General features: G+C 47.3%; 1 protein-coding gene across 2 annotated transcripts in view; it reads right to left on the reverse strand.

Annotated features, from left to right (window-relative positions):
• Positions 1-24168, reverse strand: part of LOC138447868 (complement C3-like) — a 1306650-nt gene that overhangs the window by 590756 nt on the left and 691726 nt on the right. The gene's annotated exons all lie outside the window — the stretch shown is intronic.

A 24168-nucleotide genomic window follows, 5' to 3' on the forward strand; every position in this document is an offset into this window, starting at 1 on the left:
AAAGAAAGGTCAACATGTAAAAGTAGCAATGTCTCTAGGATAGAGGGCTGCTGATGACTCAGAGAGAGCTTTATCCTGGCTTTTGGATTGGATTTAGTTCTTTTTTCTGCTTTGGAAATACTGCTCTAATCTTCATTAATATATCTTTTTTTATACCTATTTTTACTAGGATTTGTAGCAGAAAGTAGTCAAACTGATAGTACCAATATTCTGAATGAGCAAAAATACCCAACAGAACATGGGCCACACCTAGATCTGGTATCACACTTATTGATCTTTTGGTGTTTGATAGGAGTACTTTGGGCCTCATTCCAACTCGGCCTGTCCGGTAAAAAAAAGTGCTGGTATTGATGTATACCAGCACTAGCCCGGACCGTCCGACCACAGGTTTTCTGGTGGGGCACCTGTGTTACCTCCAGCTGGAGGTAGGGCAGGCGCCCTACCGGCAAAAAAGCTGCCATTACAACAGCAAATCCCCTCATGGAGGACTATGGGACTCCATGAATGGGGATTAATACCATCACTCCGGCACTCGGAATGCAGCTGCAGTGCCTCTGGACCGAGTGCCGGAAACGGTTATAGCCTTTGCTGGTATCCTGGCGGGTTTATCTCAAGGATACCAGCATGGTTAGAATGAGGCCCTATGTTTACAGTTCCTTTTGTCTTTCTGAGTCCACCTGTCGGGCACATGCCAGCACTTGCGCCGCTGGTCCACTGTATTCAGTTAGAGAAGCTAGTCATAAATAGCCCATTCCTATCCTATCAGCTCTCTGTTTCATTCTTGTGATTTGCTGCAAATTATGGCATGTTTCTGGGGCGGTCCTATTTTGGTTAAGCCTCTTTTCTAGAAGAATACCACATTATCCCTTGCCCCTATCCAGCTGGTGATCGTTGGGTATAGGGCACCCCTCACCCTTGGCAGCATTATCTATTTTTGAAATCGTGAATCTAGTAGCCATCAACTCTTCCTCCATCAGAAAGCTGTCAAAGTCATTCCACACACCCACATACACATCATTTCTGTCTGTGTTTGTGTTTGAGCTTCTCCTCTAAAACCCATACATTTGGGACATCCCACAACACACAATAAATGGTTTCTGAGTACATGGTATTGTAGACCCTCAGAGGTGATCCATCTGCCCCTCTGGTACAGTCCAGATCTAGAGTAATAAACCCTCTGATAGAAAGCCCCTTCAGTGCCATGGCCAATTCCTCTGGTGTGAGCTCCACTACATCACCTTCCAATTTACCTTTGAGGTTGGTCCAGGTGCGAGCATATGGGGGACTGTTGCCTTGTTTTTGACAGAGATGAATTTACAAACTATTGGTTCCAACAGCACATTAACTGACCATCTTATGGGCCCAATTTGTTAGCCAAGCAAAATCCAAGTTCTGCTGTCATATTTCAGGGTGAAGTTATCTATGCGTTCCATTCATTTCACATGAATCTACCCAAAGGTCTGTCATGCCCATGGACTAATGTAGTGTTCAGTGCACTTAATATGCAATCCACTTCATGCTAACCATGTATCCTCTATGCTGAAAGTATTCAGGTACATTACTGCATGTCAGGTACTGAGAAGCTCAGTAATAATTGCAGTCTCTAGAGTTTTGTAGGTAACAAGAGAACGCAGTATTACACAGCTCTCATTTTCGATCTCAAAGCTGATACTATAACTGTTTGCATGCAATCTCCTTAATATGGTATTGTATTGCATTTATTGAGGGAAGAAGGTGTTTTGACCAGAACACATCAGTAACAGCAGTGTTCAGGACAATCCTGCATTGGGTGTCTTACAGTAATGGGAAAGGTAATGAGCAACTGACTTGGTGATGTGTAATACATGGTACGTAGAGCATGGACGGACAAGAAACACGCCAGACAGTAGTCCAGAGGCCTGTATATGTATGGGGGATGGTTTTATGTACTTGCGAAGCTAGGAGCAGATTAGTCAGGGAGGGGTAGTGATATGATGGGAAATTGAAGGTGCTCACTACAGGCTCAGAAGGTGGCACTTCAGGGCAGATTGATAGGATTAGAGGGTAGGGGTGTTTTTGATGTGGGAAGTGGTTAGTTCCATTTGTGTGGGACACTGGGGAAAAAGCTAAATCGAGAGGATGCGTACGGTAGCTGGGTAACAGTGATATTTATAAAGATGTTAGGACAGAGGTTGCAGAGTAGACAGTATGTGGAGATAGCTTTGGCTAGGCCAGCAATGACAGTCTGCTAATGGATTTCAAAGGACTCATTACAAGTTTGGTGGTATCCCGCCGGATACCACCAAACGGTAATACCATTCCTGCCACTTGGTCTGCTGAAATTACAGGCAGATTATAAATGGCGGGAAGGGATGTTTGTCGTGATAAGCTGCTAGGCGCTTGCAGTAACCTGCATTTGCACTAACCCACTGAGCTATCTTGTGTGTATTAGAGCCTATTCGAAGCGTGGAGGAAAATGCTGACATCAACCAGCCCTCTCAAACTGGGTGAGCCTGCATGCTTGCAAGGGGTTAATTGCGAAAGCCTTTCCTGAAGACATAAAACATCTATCATTTGCAAGAGGCTCTACGCAGCCCTTGGGAGCCAGGCACAGCTTTGCTCGTCTTCGCTCTGCGAGTCAGGTGCACTGATAAGGCAAGAATGTCAGATCTTCTCAAAACACAGTGCCCGAAGCCTGGGAGCCAAGACTGGCTGTTTCCAGTCTTGTAACTTTCCAAGCGAAAACATGTTTACTGCCCGGAAGGGTGAGCTTAGAAGCTTCTCGAAGAGCTGACACATCATGATGATTGACATGCAGCCCCTAATTAGAGAACTATACTTGGACCAGGGAAGGGAGGACTCATCCTGGGCTGTTGGAAAGACGCGCGTACCAAGAGGAACAGTGCCTGGACGACCAGCTGTGCACTATCTGGTGGGCTGAGACTCCTAGCATCACATCCCTGCTCTGGTGTAGGACTGTGGGGGCTTGGCCAGTCCTCCCCTCCTCTTCCGAGGAGTGCCGGGCACCTGTAGCGGCGAGGGTCCCGGGTGTGATCGGATCGTACCTTCATCTACATTTCATTAGGAGCGTAAGACCAAATAATTGCATATTCATCTGTGATTGATAATTGGCATTATATAGCTTGCACTTTCTATTTCCACATTATTGTAAATTGCTGCTTAGCTCTCATTAGACACTGTAGATAATAAATGCAAGCATCATATATTCTGTGTGATTGGCTTTCTTCCAGACTGACTTCATCGTGCGTCTTAAACCTTATTTGTGTGGGAAGGTAATTAGGAGTGATTTACTTTGCACAAAGGGCTGGATCCCAGGGGGGTGCGGGTACTGTTTATCACTACAATGTTAAACCACTTTCCATGATTTCTCGTAGGTCTCGATAGGGGGATTACTGGTACTACCGGCAATACCGGTTCCGGTAATACCAGCAGTTTCTTCCCGGTGGGGTACGTGATTTACATCCAGCTCTTGACTGGAGCTAACTCAGGCCCCCCACCAGTAAACTTGTGCTCTGCCAGTGCGGTAACGTGCCGGAAACCAGAAAGTACCAGCAAGATTTTACCACACCGACAGAGTTGTAATGAGTGGAAATTTGGAAAGACATTGATCATTCACAGTCATCTTTTTTGAATATGGTTTTGAGAAGTATGAGAAGAGAGCAAGAGATATGAAGATGAGTATTTTGATAAGCCAGGAAAAGGAGTAGCGGGGTGGCCAAGGTGAAGACTAGCACAATGTTCCAACTGACTGAGTACCAGAGTTATCATGAGGGTTTTAGCAGAGTGGTAGGTCAGGAGAGAGCAGATTTTCCTGTTGCTAAACCGGTTAACCTTGCAAGCAGAAGAAATAGCAGTGATAACGTGGTGTAGATTGAGATTGCTGTCAATAATGTCCCCAATATTGTGTGCCTTTGGGGATTGGGAGTGTAGGTCAGAAGGGAAATGAGAGAGGTGAGATAAGGGAAGGGATATTAGAAGCCAGTCGCTAGATAATTTCAGTCTATAAGGAGTTATGCGTAAGACCCTGAAGTGACATCCAGTGTTGTATATCTTGTAGACAATCAGATAAGCGTGTGGGGAGATCAGTAGTTTGAGAACGGAAGGGGAAGATTTCTGTGTCATACACAAAGAGATCATAGGCGGACCCAAAAGTTGGCTGCGGGACATGCATAAAGAGTGAAGAGTAAAGAGCCAGTCACAGAGCCTTTGGGGAGACCAACAGGAAGGTCAAAACAGGTGTCCTTGGTCCATGATATAGAAAAGTCAAATTAAGAAATGTAGGAGCCAATCCAGCTTGATGTGCTATACCAGATTCCAAGGTCAACAAGGGTAAGCAGGCCAGAGGTTTGACTCACAGTATCCAGAGTATCAATGGCAGCAGAGGGGTCCAGAAGGATAAGGATAAAGGAGCGTTTATGATGGTGAGCAAAAGTCGAATAATTCAAGACATAGTGGTGGGCTGTTTTAGTGGACTATTAACTGCATAATCCGGGATGGAGATGGTCAAAGAAGGTAGGTGGGGACCCTGTTAAAGACGAGCCTCGCCAAGATGTTTTAATACTGGGTGATGGGAGATATATATGCTGTTAGCTAACAGAATGGTTAGAGGCAAAAAAAGGCTTCTTGAGGATGGGAAGAAAAGTTGCTATCATGAAACAGGCAGGAACGATCCTAGAAGAAATGAAAAAATTAAGAGAGATAGGAGCAGATGGGAGTTGCAAGTTCCCTGGCCCCCTGCAAGTAAACAGGGGCACTAGTTGAGTCAGATGCCCTATGAATGGAGGTTAGAAAGAAGGAACGTAGGTAGGAAATGGCTGAGATGAGCTGGGAAAAGAGAGAAGCAGGGGGAGGAAGAGAATAAGCAGAGAGTTTAGAGTAGATTGCTCGTGACATGGCGAGCCAGCATGGCTAGGAGTGTGGAGAAGAGTTTTTGGAGCTAGGAGCAAAAGAACAATAATTGGGTTAATGAAGTAGGAAGATTTTGTAGAATTGAAGGCTGCAGTGAAGGAGAGAAGGGCATCTTAATAGGCAAGGAGAAGAGTGCCAACTGGTATTTCAGGTGTATCTTAAGGAGGGAAATCCTAGGGTGATCCAGGGTTGGGGTGATGGGTAGGGGGAGCAGAGGTTCATGTTGTTCCTGAGGTGTCCAAAGGCCATGGGGGTCATTCCGAGGTTGGAGGTAACCATGGAGTAAATTACTCCATGGTTGCCTCCAATACCACTCCGACTCCTCCATGGTGAATGGAGTAATTTCCGGTCCATTCCAGGGTTGGAGGGACCGGAAATTCCCCATTCACCTTTTGCCCTTCCCCATTCCCATTTCAGCCCCATAGGGCTCAATGGGAATGGGGAAGGAGTAAATTACGGCACCGTAAATTACGGTGCCGTAATTTACTCCAAGGTCACTTTGCGGGTCCCGTAATTTACTCCTGCTAAAAGCAGGAGGTAAAGTGGGACCCGCAAAGGGAACTCGGAATACGGAGGTAAGGAATTACCGGCATAGGCACCATTGCAGGCACCGGTAATCCCTTACCTCCAACCTCGGAATGACCCCCCATGTTGTGTGTTCTATGTTGACTTAGTGAAACAAGTAAGAGTGGTTAGACCAATCTTAGATCTCTGTGTACCCTACCTACATGATGGTTCTGCACAAAGTAGATACAATGGCACAAATATTGCCTTGTAGCTACAAAAGGCGCAGTCAAGGCAAGGCTCACTGACTTGAAAGGCAGGATTCACACTCCGATGTCTAGTGATTGGATCCGAGATACCATAGACACGCTCGATGGGGGTCCGTAAGGAACATATTCACTCCGCAGTTGTGTCATTTCTTAAACGCTGACGAAGATGCCATATTTTTCAAATTAACCTTAAATTCACAAAGGAAACCAAGTGCACCGATCTTCCGAAACCATAGCTCTTGCGGAAAAAACGGAACTGAAGCCACCGGTTGCTGTGCGCACTATGTACCAGTGATGACGTTGACATTGAGGAGGAAGCCCTCGAGGGACATTGAGTCAAAAGGCATCGACGCAGAGTGCCCCGTCCTGGAAAAATTGTCCGATGCAGCTAAAGCTGGATATGGATATATGAAAAGATGAGCAATACGTGGGAGGAACATCCAATCGAAAGAACGTTACCACGGGTAAGTAACTCGTTCTCCCGGAGGTAAAGGCCCTTTTCTTGACTCCATTGTCTATTTTTTCGGAGTGCTCTGCCGTGTTATGCAGATCCTCACGCTAGGATGGTTCACACTTAGTATAAATATACATTTTGAAGTTAAATGCCCTTTTCTTGTCTCCATTATCTATTTCTTCAGAGAGCTCTGCTGTGTTATGCAGATCCTCACGCTAGGATGGTTCACACTTAGTATAAATATACATTTTGAAGTTAAAGGCCCTTTTCTTGGCTCCATTGTCTATTTCTTCAGAGAGTTCTGGTGTGTTATGCTGACCTTCCAGCTAGGATAGTCACACTTAATATAAACATACATTTTGCATTTAAACAGAAAACATTCTGACCCTCAATTACATCATATTTCCATGTCATCCAGGCTTTTTAACTGAGTGATGAGGTCATGAGCACCCTCCAGCCAAACATTGTGAAACTGCTTCAGGTTATCATGAGAAAAAGTGCAGCAGCAATGAGACAGTTCACATGGACAGTAACCCTGGACATTCTTCTTGGACATTTTGACTCCGGACTAAGGCTCATGTATACGCTATAACCATGGACCTAATTACCTATGAATCTGGATGCTTACTAGAATTTAAAAAAACTTTATTTAGGTCAGGATATGTAAGGTGCATGAAGGATCCCTGTTTACCCCCATTAGCAAGAGACCTCTAGTGCTCAGCTTTACTAACATTCCTAAACAACCTTTACATTGGGTTACACATAAATGCTGCCTCCGAATGTGTCCTGCATCTTACCATTTTATCCTAACTAACATACTTGAAGGGGAATATTAAGCCGGCCAGGGCATCATATTGCTGTGAAATTAGCTCTAAAACGCTGTGGCAGTGACAAACAGTAAGGCTTATTTAATCCATTGCTCGAAGTTGACTTTTGCTTATAAAGTTCACAACTATGAACTCTTTAAGTTCTCGCTGTCAAGGAGCATCATTCCATCTATACTTAACAGTCCCAAACTTCACATCCATGCCTAGGTTTAGGTAAGTGGTGTGGGAGTCAGTGAAACACCTCTCGGATGCACCACACAAAGCTGTATGGCATAGCAGAGCATTTTCTGTCTTAAACGTACCATGGTTCCAGCATGCAACAAGTCATTTAAGATCAAGCTCAGAACGGTACCGCCTCTATGCAAATCCCTTACTAATATGGATACTATATCATTTGTATTCCTTTTCAATTTGAGTAATGGAAGTTCTTTCATGAGTTGATATTCCCTCACCAGACATAATTCCATACCTAGCACTACATTTTGACAAAAAGTTGCTTTGACGCGAGGGCCGCTCGAGAACCTGAGCAAGATGGCGGCTCGGTGTTTGAGCTACGCAGAGAACAGGAACGACAATGGCAGACGCACTCGGCTTGCGAGCCTACATCGTAGAAATATGGCAGATTTCATCCTGGGTGTATCCTGAGGAGCAGACCCATGCGCTTATGTAACTTCTAATTCTAACACCCTATGGGGCAAGAACACCCCGTATGCTGATAACGAGCCGCAGTGGTCTCTGTGACACTGGCGGCCTCACGACCACTGTGCACCAGGTGGGGGAGGTGCCTCTGTTCTGGGCGGCCCGTGGGCGGGGTATATGTCACCCACCCCTGGCAACACTACGGCTGGGTGATACAGTGCGGCCCGATTTATGTTTGGAGGCTGTGGGACTGAGTAGATTGCTTGGTCCCTCTCCCCCAGCGGCACTCCACAACAGGGCTGCTTCAGTCCCGCAGGAAGCCGCCTGCACCGGCGCGGACCGCCACTCACCCGTGCTTCATGTGCCACCTGGCCTGGTCCAATTGAGGGAAGGGCCCAACAGACTTGTGGGGAGCGAGCAGTGTCTCCCTCTCCCCTCCTCCCCCACAGACAAACAGTAGATTCTACAGAACGTTGAAATGAGCCGAGGCTCCGGAGGAGCTGGAGTGAGGGATGGAAGCAGCGGCACAATGCTAGCCGTTTCAACGCTGAATAGCTGCATTGGGAATCCTCCCATGAGGATGCCTGCCGCCCCTACTCACCAGGCAGGGATACCACTCTCTGGGGAAAGGAGTTTATGACCATTACCACCACTGGCACATAAGCAGAGAGGCTGAATAACTTAACAATTGTTGGACACCAGCTGGGTGGCATAACTCCTGTCCCGCTTTCAAAGCCTGCCCAGGGGGTGCTGCATGAGAGCTCTCCAATGCTGCACTACTATCACCCTTTGCAGGGTATCAGGTTTTTCGTGGACGGAGAACCCCTCTACCACCAGGACACAATTGTATGAACCCACCCGCCCCCAGCAATCATCAAATGGGCATTTGGAGTGGCTTCTTTTGGTGCTGTTTGGAAGCTAGCTACAGTGGTTTCCCATGCACTTCAACTCGCATGAACTCACTCCCTTGTCGCCCATGAACCGCTCTACTGCACTGTGGCGGGGGTGCCCCTAGAGCCTGCTGACCCTGCCTGGGCATAGCAGAGTGGGACCATTCGCACCATTAGAGAGGAAATAACCTACCAAGCATTGCTTATATTAATCCCACCTCGATCAACCACACCCCCATCGCTGGAATCATGAGAGGCCTGGATTAATCTGGTGGTTGTACCCTCATGCTGAACGACGCCAACTAGCCAGGGGAGCTGACACTGCCTTCAGACTAATCACACCCCGCCGCTCCCTTGCCGCCCCGTAGTGGGGAATGACAGAAGACGCAACCGACACCACCAATCTCGGACTTCCCTAGACCACTCCAACGCCGGTCTGCTCGGCAGCACGCGAAGATGGATGTGCAAAGCCAGCTTCAAAAGCTCCTGACGGAGATAAGAGCAATAGGTCACAGCACTCAAGAAACAAATGTTACACTCCTGGAAATTAAGCAAGACATCCAGGACATTCAGACCCGACTCAATGCCTAGGCCGAACGCACCACAGACAACGAGCAGAGAATGAGTGCACTCGAGGACAACACGGCAGCGGCAGCCACAGACTTGGATGGTCTTATCAAGGAAGTGCAGCGAATGGGGGCCAAAGTGGAGGACCAGGAAAATTGTTCCCGACACAATAACCTCCGTATCATCGGCCTCCCCGAACAGGCTGAGGGTGCAGACCTAGAAGCGTATGCATTTCAGCTGCTCCAAGATCACTTACACATCAAGGACCCGTGCTCGTACACTATTGAACCAATCCATAGGACTCTAATCCTGAAACCCATAGCTGGGGAACGCCCAAGACCTATTACAATGCAGCTCTTCAATTTCCAACACAAGGTTGCTATCCTTCGAGCTAACAGAACCGTGGGCACAATCGGAGTGGAGGGGTCCAAAATCTCTATCTTCAATGACTATTCCATGGAAGTCTCCCGTCGGCGGAAAAGGTTTGCCTCCCTATTTACGACACTGCAAGGCACACCCCACAAATTTTACCTAATATTCACAGCTATCAGGTGCATCCTTCTCAACAAGAAATGGCATGGACGCCTGCCGCCTGCTGAGACGATGAGATCTTGTCACCACTGACTTTCTTGTTTACACAGAAGAAAGCGTCTCAAACCATCACATGGATGTCCCACAATGGTGAGTGCAACCTCAGTGGCGATCCAGGGGCAAGAGACAGCGATCAGATAAATGGCCCAGGGGTCCCGACTGCAAAGACCTTCCGTGACCAACATGAAAAGCCTAGTCTTCTACCATCTGTTTCTTACCTACTGTGTTTTGCAGGGAAACCCCAGCTGGGCAGGCCAGAGTAAACACTATACCCTGGGAGGACCTACAGGAACTAACTAGCTTAGCTTTGCTTCTGCAGGCTCCCACAGCCAAGAAACAATCAACAATACATCCTGCTTTGCTGCTGGCTCTGACCCCCGTCTTACCCCCTCCCCATCAGAGTCTCCCTGACCACGGACGGTCACTGATGGATTCCACCCCTATGCCTATGGGATGGTTGAGATTGGCTCTATCTCCCCTTTCTCCTTTAGTGCATGGCCCGCTGTATTGGGGCATTGTTTGTTTGCCCTAATGTTAATGATGTTCATGTTGTTGTTAATGTTAAAGTTGTGGCCCTTGTGTTTATGGCCATGTTTATTATGCTGCTAGTCCCAACATGGGTTCACTCACTAACTCCGTCCTGCCTCCACATGCCTCGACATAACCACTCAGACTCCCCACATACTAAAAGCCACAAGCCCCCAACCCAACCGGAATGTCTGATCTACGTCTGATAACTCTTAACGTACAGGGATTGGGGCACCCTATCAAACGAAGGCAAATCCTCAACTACCTTTGAGATATTGCATTCATCCAGGAAATGCATCTCGATGCCCACGAAGCGGGGAAACTAGCACAAGGGTGAGTCGGAATGTCAGTCCACGCACCTCACAAGGGCAATAGGGGGATCTCCATACTAATTCACAAACAAGTCCCGGTCCACACACTACACACCATCTCTGATAAGGACGGAAGATACGTCCTGATCCAGTGCCAGATTCGCCAGAAACCTATTACCCTTCTAAACATCTGTGCCCCGACAGGGGACACTCCACCATTTTTTTCACAGGTTGCAGCAAGGTGCGCGCCCTTTCTGGGGAAGGTCACACTCCTGGGTGGGGATTGAAACACAATACTTGATACAATACTGGACCGCCGAGGCACGATGACCCCCCCACCCCACACAAACGCTCTACCTTACTCACGCTCAAGGTGGACCTAAAACTCACAGATGTGTGGCGACATCTCCCGCTCACTGCGATTTTACCTTTTTTTTATAATCCCCATAAATCTTATTCCAGACTTGATTATTGGTCGGTCTGTACAAATAGCCTCTCCCGCATATGGTAACGCACAATTCTCCCCATGACAGTGTCTTACCATGCCCCAGTACTCCGCCAAATTAAGATAGCAGATACTCCCCTGGACAGACCACCCTGGCGCCTGAATTTAAGAGCGCTAACATACCCCGACTTCACCACAAAACTTGGCGACGACATTGATCAATTCTGGCGCACTAATCTAACTCCCGGCTACTACCCAGCCACCTGCTGGGACGCTTTTAAAGCTCTCCTATGGGGCAGTACATAACATGCTGGGCCCATAAATTAAAGCGCAGGAGGGAGTGGGAGTTACAGATTGGCGCTGACATTGCATGCACAGATGCTCAACATAAACGGAGCCCTGACCCTACCATATATACGTGGCTCAGCATGCTTAGAGAAGAACTTATACAGATTACAGCTCAACAAGCACAAAAATCATTCACAAGCTAGTCCCAGACTTATTACCAGGATGCCGACGGACCCCTTCACCTCATGGCGCTATCCCTCCGCACCAGACAAGCCTCCCAACAAATACTCAGCATCAGGGACAAAGAAGAGAGATCACTAACTGATGAAGACATTAATAAACGTTTTGAAGAATTCTATCGCGACTTATATGCCAAACCGCCCCCAATATCCCCCAACAACAAAGCAACTTTCCTTAATTCACTTCACGTAAATACTCTCAGCAACGGCCAAAGGGCAGAATTAGAGAAGCCGGTAACGGCAGAAGAAATCACCCATGGCATAACCTCATTATCAGGGGGGGGAAGACATCCAACCCTGACGGTATCCCCATAGATCTATGCAAAATAATGGCAGACCGTATGACCCCGTTGCTCGAATCCGTATTCGCAGAGGCCACCTACCGAAATCAATGATGGCAGCTAATTTCATCGTCTTCCATAAGAAGGGACGGGACCCTGAAGACTGTGGACACCATTGGCCGATTTCACTTATCAACCCCAATGCCAAAATCCTAGCCAAGTGCTTAGCATTTAGAATTGACGGGGTACTGCCACAATTTATCCACCAGGACCAGACTGGATTTATCATGGGATGCCACTCTGTCGATAACGTTGGACGTCTTCTACACATACTCGCAGGGCGGGGAAGCACAGACGAGCTTCTAATGACAATCGCTGCTGAGAAAGCATTTGATTAGGTAAGGTGGGACGTTATGTTCTCCAGCATTGGATCTTTCATAGATTCAGATGCTTGAATATTTCCCGTCGTCAGACTGGGAATCCTCAGTGATAAAAATAATTATTAAATATTTATTTAATATACACACATTGCTAACAGCAATGCATGTACACAGCCCATTATGGCCTATGAGCCATTCTATTGTGTAGTCCCTCCACCTCACTTTGGTACTTTATGACCCCAACCATAAGGTGGCAGGGTTTAAACTCCTCCCCATGCAGCCATCATCAGATTTTTCACTGCCGTCTAATTGACACAGGGAATCCTCAAGCTCTCTGAGCTTTTTTCGAATATCCTTCTATTTTCATAGTAGTTTATAATTCTATATACTCTACCATATTCCCCTGGCTAGAGGCTATGTCTACTGGTTTTTGGGATCTCAAAAAACTTTAGTTTGACCCAGAATTTGTCAAGTGAACTTTTTCTTCAGATGGCTGAACTTCAGCCAACCAAGAAACCTTCCCTGTTCAGGGATTGCACGAGGTGTAGGAGAAAGGTGGTTTATATGAAAGATCCCCATGATCACTGTATATACTGTCTATATCCTCATAACATCCAGAAATGTCACATTTGTAAGTCTTTTTCAGCTAAGAACCTACAAGACAGGCATAGAAGACTTCTTCTGCACCTGGAAGCCAAGGAACTTTCTTCAGACGAGGAATCTGCGAAGACAGCTCGTGTTCGCTCCAGCAAATCATCTGAGAAGCAAACTACTTCTAAAAGAAGGGCTTCTTCAGTGGAAAGGGGTTCCTCTCCCAACTCCCAAGAGTAAAAGGAAGCTGGAAATTATACCTTTCCTACCTCCCTTGGACTCTACAAGCCATAAGATGAAGCATTCTACAGCAAAACTACCTCCAGAGGTAAGGAGGAGTTTGCAAAAAACAGGGGGGGGGGCAGTCGTCCACAGAGAAACCGTCTACGAGCGGCGGTAAAGATAGAGGCCCGTCATCCACCAAGCTGTCGACGAGACCCTCATCGACGACCACCATGCGGCAAACGCCTTCGTCCACGACTAAGTCCTCGTCGGTGAGTTTATCATCCACGAAGCAATCGTCGACGGATAAGGTACCGTCCACGAAATCTTCGTGCACGCACTCGTCAACGGATAAAGTCAAGCTACCATCCACAAAATCTTCATCCAAGGACCCACCGTCGACGAGGCCGTTGTCGATGAAATCTTCGACGACGGCTCCAACAACGGCACTGCAAGCTCATTTACCGACAAAGGATTTAGGGCCCGAAACGCCCCTCGCTGACACCACTGTTACACCATCCAATGAAGACAGCCTTCCTGATTATAAAGAAGTGCTGCCTCAGTTTGTAGACTCTCTCGAACCTCAGAGAACACAATTAGCTCCCTTAGGAGAAATGCCAGAGCTACCTGACGTCATCCTGCAGGAGGAGTTTTCAGACACTGAGTTTGTTGAAGAACAGCATTGTCTTACACCTAAGGAACACAGTCCTCCTTGGCAACCTACTACAGAGGTGCCTGCTGATCCTTATGATCCTGTGCTCATGTTATCAATGCAAAGGATCATTGAGGAGTTCAACAGACGTCAAAATGAAAAAAGCAAGTCGGCTGTACCGAGGGAGCCAAACTCCCCGCAGAGGGATTTTTCACCTCGACAAAGCACGCCAAGTCATTTGCCTTCCAGGAGTAGGCCACAGAAAAGGGTGCGTTCACCGGAACCACTGCGCAGATCTAGGAGCAGGACCCTCAGTGCTTCACCGACAAGGGTCCCTTCTCCAGCATCGTCACATATTGTACCATCCTCTGTTTCGGTCTCAGACTGGCAGGAAGATCCTTTCAGAGAATTCTCTGAACCGGAAGAAGGCGAGATCAGGCAAGAGCCTGATACTAGCAAATGGGACGATTACATTGTCGAAAAGCCCAGGAAGAAAGATTCTCCGGGTGGCTCTTCACCACCGGATGATCTAGTCTCCTTTCATACTATCATTGGCAAGGCCGCAGAATTGTTTCAGTTACAGATTACATCAGAGGAAAATAATTTGGTGCTCTATGAGCACAGGGACAAACGTAGGAGAACTGTTACTACCATTCCTCTCCTCAACATCATTTGGGAGTCCGGATCGAAGATACTGGCCACATCCCTATCCACTCCGGCTCTAGTTTCCAGGCCTGAGAAAAAATACAAGGCCCCTGAGTATGCACCTCTTTGTCTACGAGGTCATAGAAAACCAGACTCAGTCATCACAGTAGCAGCTAGGAAAAAGTTGGCAAATCCAGCATCACCTCTATCAGCCCCACAAGACAAGGACAGTCGCAAACTAGAGGCGATGGCCAGGAAAGTATCCGCACCAGCATCGCTTACCATCAGAGCGGGCAACACACTAGCCATGACGGCGAGGTTTGACTGCAAGCTTTGGCTCCGCATGTCCAAGCTGACCAAACAGCTACCTGTAGAACTCCAGGAGGAAGCCAGGTCGATAATCGCCGATGGGGAAGCAGCTTCGGATCACATGATTGATGCAGCAGTCGATGTGGTGGAGTCGTGTTTACGGCTGATGGCCCATGGCACAGTGCTGAGAAGGCAGGCCTGGATGAAGGCTACCAATTTCAGACCTGAGGTCCAAGCTCAGATATTAGACATGCCCTTCGATGGTCAAGGACTCTTCGGGAAAAAGATCAATGACCACCTCAAAGGAATCAAGACGGACACGGCACGTGCCATCAGCTCTTTGAAAGATAAAGACAAAGATCGCCGGTCTTTTCATCCTTTCCGAGGTTCATCCTCGAAGTACAGAGGTTTTAACCGTCTTTGCTACAGAAGTCGCAAGGTAGTTCATACCAGGACACCAAGTACCAGTCTTCCAATAAATACAGCCAGAGAGGGAGAAGGGGCTCCACTCAAATTCACAGAGCAAACAAAACAGACAGTCCAGTTCCTCCCCCTGAATGTCACACCCCGGTGGCGGGAAGGGTGAGCCAGTTTTACCAACCGTGGCAGTCAATAACATCAGACAAATGGGTGTTGCAGGTGGTCCGCGAGGGACACACCTTGGAATTTCTAGACCAGCCTTCTTCCTTGCCCTCGACTTCACGCAAGGTGCATATGTTAAAACAAGTCATGGCCGAAATCCAGAAGTTGCTGCACAAAGCCGCAATAGAGCCAGTACCTTACTCTCTAAGGGGAAAGGGTTTCTACTCCCGCTTCTTCCTCGTCAAAAAGAAGAATGGTCAATGGCGACCCATCTTCGACCTGAGAGCGCTAAACAAATATATCAAGTGCATCAAATTCAAGATGATAACTTTGCAAGGAGTGCTTCCTTGGTTAAACAGGCACGATTTCTTGGCCACTCTAGATTTGGAGGACGCATACTTCCATGTACCAATCCACCCAGCACACAGAAAATTCCTCAGGTTCATGGTGGGCGATCTTCATTTTCAATTTCGAGTGGTCCTGTTCGGTCTGAGATTGGCGCCGAGAGTTTTTACAAAATGCCTGGCACCAGTGGCTGCAAAACTCAGGAGGTCAGGAACAGAAGTCTTTCCATATCTGGACGACTGGTTAATAAGAGCAAGTTCCGCCTCAAGCGCACGCTTGGCAGTCTCAAAGAAAACAAATCTCTTAAAAGGATTAGGTTTTGCCATAAACAACATGAAATCCTGCCCAGTTCCCAGCAAGACAGTCTCTTTCCTGGGAGCCGAGCTCGACACCAACATTCCCAGGGTGAGACCATCGGCAGAAAGAGCAACAGCAATTCTCTGCTTGACCTTGTGGTTCTTAGGGAGAGAAACGACATTGATGCACTCTTACAAATCCCTCCTGGGCATGATGTCTTCATGTATATTCCTCATACCAAATTGCAGGCTTCACATGAAGCCTGTCCAGGAGGCACTGGACCACCAATGGAAACAAACTCCCGGCTCTTGGGGGGACATCGTCCAGATTCCAACAACGTTGCACAAAGCTCTTCAATGGTGGAATGCTCCGCAACACCTATTACAAGGGTTGCCGTTTCAGACACCAACGTCGATCCTTCTTTTGAGGACGGACGCGTCTCTTTCGGGCTGGGGCGCTCATCTTGCGGACCTACAAACCAAGGGCTCCTGGTCAACCCAGGAGTCCCAACTCCACATCAATGTGTTGGAACTCAGAGCCATACCGTGGGCACTGAAAGCTTTCCTTCCGGTAGTGGCAGGACCGGTACTCGCTGTACAGACAGACAACATGACCTCCAAGCACTACACAAACAAGCAAGGAGGCACAAGGTAAGAGATCTTATCTCAAGAAGCTCAACTACTATGTATTGTATTGTATTTATTTAGTTTATATAGCGCTTTCATCCAAAGCGCTTTACATTAAACAACAGAATAAATAAACAATATAACAGTAGAAGCAATTTACAATCATGAATCGAACCAATAAAAACAGTAAGTAGAGCAATTATTCTTTATTCTGTAGGGGGAGGGGGAAAGGGTGAGGAGGAGGGAAGAAACAGGAGGGGAATAGGGTGAAAGTGAGGGAGGATAAGGGGAAGGGGAGGGAAGAGAGGATCATAGGGGAGATTCATGGGAAGGGGAGAGAATGAGAGGTGGGGAAGGATTCAAGGTGGGGAATGGAGAATGAGAGATTTCAGGGAAGAGCGGAAGGAAGTAAAGGTAGGAATGGAGCGGATTGAGAGAGGTAAGGCGTTCCAGTGCAGGGGGGCTAGGAGCTGAAAGAAGCGGAAATGGGAGGAAGCAGATGGGGAAGGGAGGACAGTGAGAAGGAAGTGGTCGCCTGAACGGAGGGGGCAGGAGGGATTATAGAAAGAGAGGAGAGATAGGAGGCAGCCAGGTCATGGAGAGACTTAAAGGCTAGACAGAGGAAATGAAATTTAAGTTGGGAGTGGAAGGGAAGCCAGTCAAGGGAGGAGAGTGAAGAAGAGATGGAGTCATGCGGCTGAGTGGTAGATAGATTTGAGAGGGGCAAGATGAGAAGCAGGTAGTCCATAAAATAGGGAGAAGCAATAGAAGAGGCGAGAGAAGATAAGGGAGGGGATTAAGAGTTTTGTTGCATGCAAGGTAAGGGAGGAGCGGACTTTGCGAATATTGAGAGGTGGTAGCGACAGGCGCGAGAGGTAAGAGAAATATGGTGGGAAAAGGAAAGGGAAGAGTCAAAGTGAACGCCTAGATTGCGGGCATGGGCAGAAATAGGAAGATTAGTGGGGGAAAAGCGAATGAATGGTGGAGGAGCGGGAGGGGGAAGAGTGTTGGAGGGAAAGAATAAGACTTCAGTCTTATCAGTATTGAGAGAAAGAAAGCGGGATGATATCCAGTTTTTAATGGCAGTAATACGGGAAGAGAGTTTAAGGTGGAGGCCAGAGGAGAAGGAAGAGAAAGAAAGGAAGAGTTGGGTCTCATCAGCATAGAAATGGTGAGAAATACCGAATGAAGATGTAACAGGGGCAAGGAGAGAGGTGTAGAGGGAGAATAGGAAAGGGCCAAGAACCGAACCTTGAGGTACACCATATTCCAAGGGGAGGATAGGAGAGGAACGGCCGCCCCAGGAGACTATGGGCATGGGCATATCAAGGTCAAGGCGGAACACCTTCTGGGGGTGGACAATGTCCTAGCGGACAAACTAAGCAGAGATTACACGTCCTCCCACGAGTGGGAGCTGGATGAGAAGGAAGCCCAACGGATATTCACCTTATGGGGCCATCCACATCTCGATTTTTTTTGCCAACAAGGCCAACAAGAAATGCAAAATGTTTGCCTTCAGATGCCCAGAGAGCCAGTCAGTAGGAGACACGTTCTCAGTGGATTGGACGGGGAAATTCCTATATGCCTTCCCCCCCTTTCCCCTCATTCTCAGGATACTACGCAGACTGAAAGAACAGAGGTGTGCTGTGATCCTAATCGCACCGGACTGGGCACGGCAGGTCTGGTACTCGACCCTACAGCACCGGTCCTGATGGCCCCTGATTTGCCTCAAAGCGCCTCAGTATCTATTGACGCAACAGAACCGCAGGGTCCTCCATCACGATCCAGCGAGTCTGTCTCTCAAGGCTTGGTTCCTGAGAAGCATAAGCTGATGAATCTCAATCTGCCTACAGAGTGCTGGGACATAATCAGAGCCTCAAGGGCTCCTTCTACACGCATCACTGACACTAGGAAATGGACACATTTTTCCAAGTGGTGTGAGACATAGGCTATTGATCCTCTTATCGCCTCGGCTACTTATTACACTTAGCCAAAGCAGGTCTTTCACTATCTTCGATCAAGGTCCACTTGCGGCATACACGACGGCCCCGGAGATGCAGTCCTTACTCTTCCGTCAAGCCATTAAAGTCTTCCTTAAAGGGCTTTTGCGTGCATACCCGCCCACGCCCACGCTGGTTCCAACATGGAGCTTGAAAACTGTGCTGACAGCCCTCATGGATCCTCCTTATGAGCCCATTAACAGGTGCGACATAAAAGTCTTGTCATGGAAAACGGCTTTCTCGAAAGCCCTTACTTCGGCCAGGAGGATCAGTGAGTTACAAGCCTTATCATCTGAACCTCCCTTCACCTTGTTCCATAAGGACCGTGTCCTTTTAAGACGACATCCTAAATTCGTCCCGAAATTAGTATCGGAAATGACGCTCACAGAACGCATTGTTTTACCAACTTTCTCCCAGAATCATTCTTCGGAAGCAGAGCGAACATTGCATTCTCTGGACATAGCAAGAGTTTTAAAGTTTTATTTGCAAATGACTAGAGAGTTCCGTTCTTCAAATAGACTGTCCATCGCTTTCTCTGGCCATACAAAGGGCCGGCATATTTCCAAACAAGGTCTGGCGCGCTGGGTCTTTTCTTGCATCACCCACTGCCATCTAACGAAAGGCGACCCCCTTCCGAAACCCCCCTCAGCGCACTCTACCATAGGGAGAGCGGCGTCAACAGCGTTCCACGCAGGGGTGGCCTTGAAGGACATATGCAGAGCCGCCACGTGGAGCACCCTGCACACGTTCGCTAAACACTATTACCTGGCCGAAGATTAAAAAAAGACACTGCAGTTGGACAGGCTGTGCTCCGCCACCTCTTTGCATATGGTAGGACCAACCTCCTTTTCCCACATTTCCTTGAGTATGTAACCTTTGTGTTGCTGCATGTTAAAGGTTTGATCAGAAATATGTTTTTTCTGTATTTATGCATATATGTATATTGATTGTAGCATGTTTTTAACTGCTTGGTATTATATTCAAGCATCTGAATCTATGAAAGATCCAATGCTGGAGAAGTCTTAGTTACTTACCTGTAACTGTATTTCTCCAGCATTGGTATCTTTCATAGATTCACATGCGCCCACCCGCCTCCCCTAAGAGGCTGCTCTTACGCTCGGCACCCATCATACTGTAATTCCTATGGTTCAAAATCTGAAGATGGCTGCCTGGGGCGGAGCTTAAGCCCTGCCACCTCATTGGTTGGGGTCATAAAGGACCAAAGTGAGGTGGAGGGACTACACAATGGAATGGCTCATAGGCCATAATGGGCTATGCACATGCATTGCTGTTAGCAATGTGTGTATATAAAAAATAATATGTATAATCATTTTTATCACCGAGGATTCCCAGTCTGACGACGGGGAATATTCAAGTACGTGAATCAATGAAAGATACCAATGCTGGAGAAATACAGTTACAGGTAAGACTTCAGTGCACTTACAATTTATGGGTTTCCACCAGCGCTATTGCAGTGCATAAAAATACTATATACCGATCCCCAGGCCTTTGTAACCACAAATGGGACCGCTTCCAGCAAATTTAACCTGTACTCGGGGACCTTCGCAACAATCCTTTCTGGACTGGTGTGCTCAGGGGATCGGAAGAACACAGTGTATCGTTATACGCAGACGACCTACTGGTCTATGTAAGGAATCCGGCGGTCTTGCTTCCTCGCCTCTGTAGCCTACTTCAGGAATTTGGACTCATGACAGGCCACAAGGTAAATCAGATCAAATCAGAGGTTCTCCATATTAGATCTGACATGCCTCCAGCAGCACTCGGTTACATACCTGGGAATCCACATTGCCCCTGACATCCAAGAAATCACAAATCTTAAATATCCACCCCCACTGACAAGGATCAAAGCTGATCTTACCAAATGGAACACACTACCGCCATCATTAATATGGCATATTAACGCGTTCAAGATGAACTCACTCCCAAAACTGGACTATCTTGCGCTAATACTCCTGTGCGCTCCCTCGCAAAAGATGTATAAAGATATGGACAGGCAACTGTCCAAATTCTTATGGGAGGGCAAAAGGCCAGGGTTCGACGCAGGATTTTACAGGCATCCAAAAGCAATGGTGGCCTAGCAGCCCTGGCGTAGCGCACCTACTTCCAAACTGCTCAAATTTGCTGGGCCAAAAGGTGGCTAGACTGAACCGACTCGTATGTATGTATGTATGTATGTATGTATGTATGTATGTATGTATGTATTTATTTTTGTATAGCGCCGGTAGCCCGAGGGCATCAGGGCGCTTGAATGTTACGGCACAGAATATAGAGGATAAAGAGGACAGGCATAATATGACATGAGCTGTTGGCTCGGAAGACCCAACAGCCACTAGCACTCGTCCAGTTGACGCCATATCGAACTCTCCGTCATGTCGCCTTACATGCCGGCCAAAACCTTAACCATCCCGCAAAACAAACTCCCTGAAAATATCAGAAAACATCCTGTGCTGGGCCCGATGTTAACCCAATGGCACAGGATGAGGGAATCGGTGTGGGCCGATATCCGGACCCCATCGGCATGGATCAGTGTGCGAGCGATACTCTCATTAGGACTCGGATCATGTCTTGCACAGGCACCAAAATTCCCTGTGGCCAGAGGTCAAAGTACCTGATCTGTATGACAGTGATGAATTGCTAGGAGGATTTGCTTGCAAAATACTCCAACTCCAGCCAACAGAATGGTTACATTATCACACCATTTGTGGCGTGATTAAGGCGATCATCTCCACATAGACACTAATAGAAACCCCCACTGCAGGTGACCAGGAGCTGGAGCGAAAACCCGCTGATTTCCCCATGCTGCTCTCATTCTATGCCATCTGCATCCCAAATAACACCCGACGAAATATAACCCTTGCTGCACAACGGTCCACCGACTTGAACACCCTAATTGATGTGGGCGACATCTTCGACTACTTTGAGAGTATCCCTTCCATGATATACAACATTTGCAACAGAGAAATTCAATACAAATTAATCTGAATATATTACACTCCCTATAAAATACGTTGCATGGGCCTGGTGTTCTCTGCTGCGTGCTGGCGCCAGTGTGGGGGTCTGGGCAGTTTGGGACATATTTTGTGGTCGTGCTATTACAACTTATTGGCAGAGAATTCACAAATTGGTCTCTCGTATTCCCGAGACCTCCATTAACTTCGCCCTTGATCTCATGCTATTTGATATGAACGAAGATGAATGGCATGCAGACCCCAGTGTACGAAAAAATGAGCACACATTCTCCTATTTTCTGCTCGTAAATTGCTAATCATGCACTGGAAGACGGCCCTTGCGCCTACATACCAAGCCTACATCGGACTGACCTTCAAAATCTGTACATTGGAATGTGCAGTGGTGAGAGGGCGTGATAGACCTATTAAAGCTGACTGTATAGGGTAGTTGACCGGTACATTTATCAATTAAGGGTTCTGGCTATACTTAGACAAACCTGATATGTGCTCTTCGTGGACACTAACACTGCGAAGAAGATTCCAATCGCTAATGTTTAAGGGGGGGAAGAAGGGACTGTTTTAGGAAATTAGGGTACTGGGACCGGGGAATGTGGTAGCATATTAAGTGAGCGGGGGGTTTGTTTGTTGTCCATGATCTATTTGTTGTACCTGATTCTTCTTTATTCCTTGCATTAAGCATACGGCTGATTTGATTTTTACCATGTTAAACTCCATAAAAAGATGTTTAAAAAAAGAAAAGTTGCTTCAACGCACTGTTGCATGTGTTTTCTGATCTGTTTAAGTACTCTCATGCTCATCTAACAAACTGCCACCTTTTTCAATCATAAGGCACTCAGTTTTTGTTTAAGTGTTCAGGTGGTATTTACAGTACCACAGTGCACTCTAAACATTCAAACTTCTGTTAATATTTAAAATGTTACATTTCTCTTACATCCTGCTCTCCCTCCCAACTGGTTGGCACCACCTGCATCCGTAGGCGGGTTGGAAAAAGCAGACTCAAAAATATAGCTGCCCCTTTGTGAACTTTGACGTGCGCCAATGCCATCTCTCACCCCTACGTCACCAACTGTCCACACCCAGTTTCCGTTTTTCCATCTACTAGGCAGGTAGGAGTTTCGCATTCCGTGACATCCAACCTTTTTTGGGCGTTACTTTTTGCTGTTCATCTACATTTTACATCCGATTGGATGTACTTATTTCCCTTTTTCTCTTATGCAGGGCCTCCCTCTGACGCATCTCTTTTACCACTGTGTTGAAACATTGCATCCAATGTAGGAAGACGTTCTTGGCGGCCGATCCTCATCATGCCTGCGTCCGATCCCTGGGGATACATCACCAGTGAGTGCCTGTGTCTTCTGTCGTGGGATTTACCCGAGGACTCTGCAGACTCGTCTTCTTTCCATGTCACAGCTGGGACCAGTACCGAAGATGACCAAGGACTTTGGTCGGACCAGGAAGGAGGTTTATATTGCTAAGAGGGAGACCGTACCGGCAGGTGAGGTATGTGTTTTGACACCAGCCTTCGGCGCCAGGTAAAGACAACCCCCACAGTTCAGGGGTCTTCACAGGACCATTTAGGGGGAAACCCAGGGCGTTTACACCTGTGAGTTCCTTTGGGTGGGAAACTGTTAGTACCTCTTGGTGGGAAAACATTAGGCCCTCCACGTGGGAAGGGATCTTGAATGGGTCGGCCTGCTACCAGAAGATTTATTTACTACCGAGCAAAGTCTGTACGCTACCGGGGAAGGGTTTTTCTGCCTTTCATATCACTCGAACATTCAAAATTACCCTTAAAGAGACAAAAGCCTCCAGGATCGAGATGGTACTGCTGACTCCCCTGTGTCTGCCTCGGACTTCAGCGGTACAGGCAGCAATAGCAATAAAGAGGTGAAAGCCTCCAGGGTTGAGTCAGTACCGCCTGACTCCCCTGTGTCTGCATTGCAACCCTTTTTGGCTGCCGCAGTGAAATCTTCGGACTCGTTGGTACAGAAGTAGGCCGTCAAAGACTCTCACAAGAGACAGAAGCATTCTTGGCCGGTACCGATCTCGGTATCAACTTCGCCTTAGAAACACAAAAGAGAGAGGTCTTCAAAGAATAACGGTCCTAAAACAGTCTTGGTACCAGAGGTATTCAGTGATTGTATTGATCTTGTTTCTGACTCGGAAGAGTTTGATCCTTCAAAAGTTTTCACAATTCCACTTGAGGAGCTTTTCCGTACCTCTTTGAGGCCCACAACAACAAAGATTTTTCCTTATTTCTCCCTGAAACTGAACATATTTTGCCAAACCTGTGCATTCTGCACCACAGTTGGTGTTAATGAATATTCAGGTACCAAGACCTGTGCTGTTCAATGTATGCAATCCTGCACAGCACCTTCCAGGGTAGACTCTTCTACTTCACCTGTTAGAGAATATATCCAGAGGGCACCTTTGGAAATGACTAAAGACATTACAAATACAGTGTTTGAGATCATGTTGTTAGAGCCTTTTCTAGAGGTCCTGGCTCAACACAGTAAAGAGAAAATGGGGTCTTCTGAATGTCCTCAAAGGGAGGTTACCACAGAGACTCCCCCGATACCAACATCTGCTACAGTTAAGGAGCAGGCATCTGTACCACCGACCAAGAAGCAGAATGTTTCCAAAGCCACAGACTCTTGATTCAGATGAGGAAAATTCCTCTTCTTCACCTTTAAAGGTGTTTTATGACATTGTGGCTTAAGCCATGCAGGCTCTGGAAATTGTGACTAAGGACAAACTGGAGACTAGGAGAGTTTTTGGCAGGCTACCT

The sequence above is a fragment of the Ambystoma mexicanum genome, chromosome 3q, assembly GCF_040938575.1.
Source record: "Ambystoma mexicanum isolate Mex_15411 chromosome 3q, UKY_AmexF1_1, whole genome shotgun sequence".
NCBI classification, from domain to species: Eukaryota; Metazoa; Chordata; class Amphibia; order Caudata; family Ambystomatidae; genus Ambystoma; species Ambystoma mexicanum.